General features: G+C 38.6%; 1 pseudogene; it reads right to left on the reverse strand.

Annotated features, from left to right (window-relative positions):
* Nucleotides 1–350: 350 nt before the first annotated feature.
* On the reverse strand, nucleotides 351–5,345 carry LOC110340136 (annotated as a pseudogene).
* Nucleotides 5,346–7,090: the final 1,745 nt, after the last annotated feature.

A 7,090-nucleotide genomic window follows, 5' to 3' on the forward strand; every position in this document is an offset into this window, starting at 1 on the left:
GCATACCAGTGTCTGTACAAAAAGATCTCCACACCAGTGTTATTTAGACACAGTTGTGCTAACAACTAAAATATACTGTATCTTTCATTATCGAGTATGCATGAATCTTAAAAATGTGAGTTTGATCTGCTAAATCAGGTAAGCTAAATTCAATCTTTCTGTCCAATCTTGAGGGACTCATCAGTGCTGGATCCAAAGTACCTGGTTGGTTAGTGAATGTCTGGTCTCTGATGTTGCCTCAAGGATCAAACTATTCCACTAATTGATCAGTTCCAACATTGTTTTCTGTAAGTCATTGCCACTCACAGCACAATCATCAAGCCACCTCACTGATGTAATTCTGTATGAGCTCAAAGGAAGAAACTAATGAAGAAAGCACCAATTCTACTGGCAATTAACCTAGTATAAAATGGCTTGACTATACCTGGAGGGACCAAGAGCTGCACATCCCTCAAAGGGTTAACAAACCTCTCTAGATATAGTAGAGGTATTTCGTCTATTCCTTCCAATTTCTCAGTCTGTTCCTTACAGATTCCAAAATTTCAGTGTGTGACATCAGGTTTTCTCTCAACCTGCATCTTAGTAACAGTTGGGTAAATCTCAGGAGGTAGTAAAATGTGAATTTAGTATTTATTTCTGTGTACACCAACTCTCATCACTTCTTCAGTGAACAGTAGCTGTTACCCAGTCACCAACATCCATGTCACCTTGGACAAATTGCACTGCTTCACATATATTTTGGGTCCTCTTAATCATTGTTGAGTATCTTCACACACTTCACAACCTGCAAAGGCTCTTCACTCTAATGTGTTCCTTTATCTGCAGTCAAATTCCAGAGACCTGGAGGTGCCAGGGCAGCATCAGACTCCCTTACCAGTGAGCTAAATTGTTGAGTGTTGTCATCAACCTGGCTTATTTTCCTAGAGTAAATACTCTGACCTTGAATTTTCCACAAGTCAATAGGCCCCTCATCTAGGGCTCAGATGACTTTATGGTCCTTCTCATCATCTTTGGTTTTCTGCTGTTTGGCACCTAGGTGCCACAAGTGGCTTGGTGACTTAGTGTTTACACAGCCCCTTCCTTGTTCCCAGTGGTCAGTGGTTTAGTTTAAAACTAATTTAAAGAAAGAAGATTTTCACAGATGATTGGGTAATACAAGGCACACATTTCATTGTGTGCTTGGATGCATTTGTCTATAAATTCAGCTATCAAAATATAATGTAGCTTTATGTCATACACAAAGTTAAAGAATCATCTGAAAGACTATTCCATCTGAAAAAGATAATCTTTGTACATGTTTTAGGAATTATGACAATAGACATTTGGCCACAATTCCCTTCATAAACATTTATGAAGCCTTCCTTGTTGATGGACAAGAAACACTGGCTCTAAAGATATCCTTTGACACAGACCTCAAAGACATTATCAATTCAGGATACAGGGCAGGCAATTATAATATTAATGTTGCAAAATTAATTTGGCATATGTTTTTTGTATTATGTTTTTGTTTAATTGATTTTCTGATTAGTTCTACAAAGTTTATATGCAGTTTTCTGAATTATTTCAGTTTCTAGGCCTGAGATTATAATGCTCCCTGGGTAATTATAAAGTATTTGGTATATTGAAAGGGTGTATGACTTGGGGCATATTGTTTATTTTGGGCTGTAAACAGCTGAGAAAAAGAAGGTATAGGGATGTTTTGTCACCTGATCCACTCTTAACAAAAACTGACCTGAAGCCCACATGAGAAAGGTTCTCTGCATACCATAAGGAGAAGAACATCTTGGCACTGAAGGCTGAATCAGTTCAGTAATGAATCTGCAGGAACAAACTAACATAAGCCCTATATTTTGTTATTTTCTTCCCACAAATCTCCTAATCACAATGTATTCAATGCAATGTTTTTATTGAATATAAATTTTCATACAATATATTCTGATCTCTTTTCTTCTCTCCCAAATCCTCCAAACCTTCTCTACCTTCCCATCCACCCAAGTCTACTCTCTCTCTCTCTCTCTCTCTCTCTCTCTCTCTCTCTCTCTCTCTCCCTCCTTCCTTTCCACTCTCACTCCTCCCTCCCTTTCTGTCTTCAATTCTTTTTCTCCTTAGAAGATAAACAACATGAGGGATTCATCTCTGTGTTTTGAGGGGTGAAAATGGTTTTGAAATTTGAGTCCATAGCACTCTCCGTACAATTTTGTTCCTCAACACCGGCAGAAAAAAAAGATAAGCAAAAACAACAACAACAAATACCAGAATTAAAAAATAAATACAAAACACAAGAAGCACACACACATAAAAAACCATGACAACCCAAAATTGGAAACCATACTATACAAGCCAAAGTAAAACAAAACAAGATAAATGCCAAACAAAATTAATGTGATCCCATTGGAGAAAACTAATGTTTCATTTGCAAGCAATTTCTGAATTGAGACAGGTTCTGGATTAGGAGTGGGAGACTGTTTCCACTTCCCCCTCTCAGCACAAGGACCCCTTGTTGCTTGAACATGTACCATTTCTGTTCATGCTGCCATAGGTTCTGTGATTTCCTGTGTGTTACTTCCTTTGTGTCAGGAAGACAATGTTTCTTCGTTGTAATCAATCCTCTCTGGCTCTAAGAGCTCTAAGGATACTTCTGTGTAGTCTGCATAACTCTGTGAGTCCTGAGGAGAGGTATTTGATGGAGACATACAGTTAGGACTGAGTGTGTTCCAAGGTCTTTCATTCTCTGCACATTGTCCAGTTATGGGTCTCCGTGTTAGTTCCCATCTACTGCAGATCTGGTCACAGACAGAAAGAGAGGAACGAACTTACAGGAATAGCTGAATGCCATTAGAAGTCATTTGATTGTAGTGTTCCTTTACAAGAACAATAGTATTTGACTTTAATCTAGGCCCATAGTTATAATTTATTGTGTTTAGAACAAATTCTATTATCCTTCCATTTCTTTACAATTTCTGTTTCTTTATGCATATTGTATATGTGATTCCTGCTCTGTTACTTCTTCCAGTTTCATGAGTAAGGTATATGAAAATTATCATATTAATCATTAACTACTATTATTTTTAACTCGTGTTGTTTTTAAAGGTGAAACAAACATCCTGTATGTCTTATTCATTTTCTGTTGTTAAGACATAATATCCAGACCTGGTTAATTTACAGGGAAAGAAGAGTAAGTAGTTAACGTTCTGGCAGCTACATCTTGCTAAGATCTCATATTAATTTATATTAGAAAACCATAGATATCCAAACATCTAAACATGGGGAAAGGAAAAAGAGCAGTGGATATTTTATAATGGCTGGTTGAACCCATTCCCCTGAAAATTATATTATCTCTTTGAAAAACCTAACCCTCTTCTAATGGCTTAACAGCTTTCAATAAGAGGATATTGCATAAAGTCTGAGCATATGTTGTGGTAAGGACAAGTTGTATTTACAGTACATCCTCTGGCCATCTCTTTTTTGTATCACCATCATCAAACAAGGAAATAGAATTTTGATTTTTTTGTGGGTTTTTTTTGTTTTGTTTTAGTGTTTTGTTTTGTTTTTTGAGGCAGGACTTCTCTGTGGCTTTGAAGGCTGTCCTGGAACTAACTTTTGTAGAACAACATGGACTCGAACTCACAGAGATCTGCCTGTCTCAGCCTCCCCAGTGCTGGGATTAAGGGTGTGTACCACCTCCACCCAGCAACAGAGTTTTAAGTAATTTCATGACCCAAAATTTGGAATTCTTCAACTGACATGTGTAGACCAAATATGTCCTTTAATATTTCAGCAAAATATATTTTATTCTCAACATTGGTAGATTACTTAATGTTTTTCTGCTTAGTTATATAGTAGTTTCTCTCTAAGTGTGGGGCTTTCTTCAGTGGTCCATGCTTTCACACACAAACACTGGAATCCAATAAATCTTTCTGAAATGGTCCCTACTGCTTCACACTCACTCCCCTCATTCTCAACTTACCTTGTGACAGCTTATTTAGAGAATCTTCATGAATAAAATTCTCAATTCCCACCTGTTCCCAGACAAGCTTATGCCTTCTTCTAATTACTTCCTCTGGATCCTATGTTTAGCCTAATTATCCCACTTGACACATTCGCTGAATTTCTTATATTTCTCCCCAAACAGATTATTAGCTTCTTGGGAGGCAGAAACTGTAGTTTCTATAGAAGAGTGTCCAGTATTTAAAGGAAATGTAAATACTTGATAGGCTCTGAAATGAAGATGAGAAAAGGCTGTGGGTCTTAATATTACCCTTGGCCACACCTTATGTGGTCCCTATACTGTTTATGTTTTCTTCCTAGTCTTGTCTTCTCTATTTCCTCATGTAGAGTGGTATGCATAGGCAGTATTGTTTTCATTTCCCCATATTTGGGCTGGATCTTGATAAAGTCCAAAACATATTGGTTGGTACATTTTTCTTCTTATCTTTGTTTTTGGTTGCCTGTACCCTTTCCACAGTGTAATTTCCCAAAATATTGTCAAGAAAAGATTATAGAGCAAACTGAAAAACATGAGTAGTTTCCCACAAAACTAGTGACAAATCTATAAAGAGTCTAATGTTTAAAAATGGTCAGGAAAGACAGTGTAACTCTGCCCCTTCTGATTTTATTAGTTATTTGAGACTTTCATATATGTTTTGTACATAATCAGCCATTTCAAATATTCACACGTAAGCCTTGTTCCCTAACCCAACATTTTCCCCATCAAGACCAATGTGAGCTGTCCCAATATTCTTGGATGTGTGGTCTTTTACTGGAACCTCATTAACTAACCAGGGCTACATTCTTAAAGAAAACTGTCTCTCCTCCTCCCAACAGCTAAAAATTTCCAAGTACTCTGTGACTAGGGGTGGAATTCCTACCCGATTCCCTGCTGCACACTGGAATTTGGTCTGGCTTGGACTTGCACAGGTTTTATCAACACTGCCCTAACTACTGAGAGTTCGTATGTGCAGCTGTCCTGCTGTGTCCAGAAGACATTGCTCCCCTGTGTTCATTAGCTGCCTATTGCTCTTGCACTCTTTCCGGTCACAGTGATATACCCCCTAGGAGGAGGGGGTATATAGCAGGCTTCCTTGGACTGCCAGACACAAATCAAGACATGGAGATTTATTATTAATTATGAATGTTCAGCCTTATCTTAGGCTTGTTTCTAGCTAGTTTTTTAAAACTTAAACAAAAAATTTTCTTTTTGTTTTGACATAATAGTTTTAATTTTAAAACAATCTTTTCAAATTTTACATACAAATCCCAGTTCATACTCTCTCCCTACCTCCGACTCTCCCCACCTTACCTCCATTCCATCCTATCCACTCCTCAGAGAGGGTAAGGCTTGCCATGGGGAGTCAAAGAAGTCTGGCACATCACTTTAAGGGAGGACCAAGGCCCTGCCCCCCATATCTAAGTTGATCAAGGTATCCCTCCAAAGAGAATGAGCTCCAAAAGGCCAGCTTAAGCACTAGGGGTAAATTCTGGTCCCACTGCCAGCAGCCTGACAGACTGCTGAAGCCACACAGTTGTCACCAACATTCAGAGGGCCCAGTTTGGTTCCATGCAGGTTCCCCAGCTGTCAGTCTGCAATCAGTGAGCTCCCACTAGCTCAGGTCAGCTGTTTCTTGTGGGCATCCCCAAAATAGTCTTGGCCACTTTGCTCGTATTATCATTCCTGCATCTGTTTGAGTGGGCTCTGGGAGCTAGGCAGTGCTTTGCTGTGGATCTGTACATCTGTCTTCATCGGTTGCTGCATAAAGGTTCTATGATGATAATTAAGGTAGTGATAAATCTGATTACAGGGAAAGGGTCCAAGAGTGTGGCCCACTGTGTTCTCCAGGTCCTAGAGGCTCTGAAAATGGTAGAAAAGGACTAAAATGGGGACCATAACTAACATCTCAGGGACAGAAAGATCTGAACAGGATTGCCGAACAGGTGGCAGCTGCCATCAAGAAGCGTTAGAACAAAAGATGCTGAGTTAATGAATTGCCTCATTCATAAAAAAAATGAGGGAACTGGATGGTGGAGATGGGGCAAAGATAGAGAGGAAGAGCAAGGAAAGAGATATCTTGATTAAGGAAGTCATTATGGTGAGAAACCAGACACTAAAGATATTCCTGGGGACAGACAAAGAAGATCCCAACTGAGATCCTAAGCATTAGTGGAGAGGGTACCTTAACTGACCTTCCCCTGTAAGCAGATTTATGGTTACATGAATTGTCATCATAGAACCTTCAACCAGCAACTGATGGAGGAAGATGCAGATAACCATAAGTGAACTCATTTCTATGTACTGCCCTGAGGCTCTTTTACCTCATCTGATTATTGTCTACCCTGCTTTCCTGCCTCCTGTGTTTGGTTCTCTGGCCTCCAGCTGGCCCATGTCTGCCTGGCTGCTGGTGGGCTCGTTCCTGACTGGTTCCCTCTTTTTTTTGATCAATCAGATGCTTTAGGCAGGAAAGGTAAAGCAACAATACATCTTTACATAGTTAAACAAATGCAGCATAAACAAAGGCAACACATCTTTGCAGAGTTAAAAAATGTAGCATTAAAAAATGCAACACATCTTTACAAGGTTTAGTAAATATTCTGTAGCACAAACAAATACAACACACATTTATGTAGTTAAACAAATATTCTATTCCACAATAGGGGTAGAATATATATATATATACGTATATATATATACAATATAGAAATGTTCTTATTGCAGTCTCTTCTCTTTGCTTTAGCCAGATGTGAGTCTCTGTGTTAAGCACCATATACTATAAATAGAACTTCTAAGATGAGAGTTGATAGATGCATTGGTCTTTATGTATAATTATAGTTCACTAGAAGTTGGTTCAATACTATATACATATCTGAAAATACTGGTAGTAGATTCTCCCAAAGGACCTATGACCTATCTTACCATAGTTTTGTCATAAGCTAATTATGCAACATTGAGGTTTCATCTTGTAGCATCAGACTTCATTTCAATCAGAAAGTGGTTGGTTGATCACTCTCCAAATGTTTTTTTTTTTTTTTTGGTTTTTCGAGACAGGATTTGTCTGTGGCTTTGGAGGCTGTCCTGGAACTAGCTCTTGTAGACCAG

Source organism: Mesocricetus auratus, unplaced genomic scaffold (assembly GCF_017639785.1).
Source record: "Mesocricetus auratus isolate SY011 unplaced genomic scaffold, BCM_Maur_2.0 Super-Scaffold_6730, whole genome shotgun sequence".
NCBI lineage: Eukaryota > Metazoa > Chordata > Mammalia > Rodentia > Cricetidae > Mesocricetus > Mesocricetus auratus.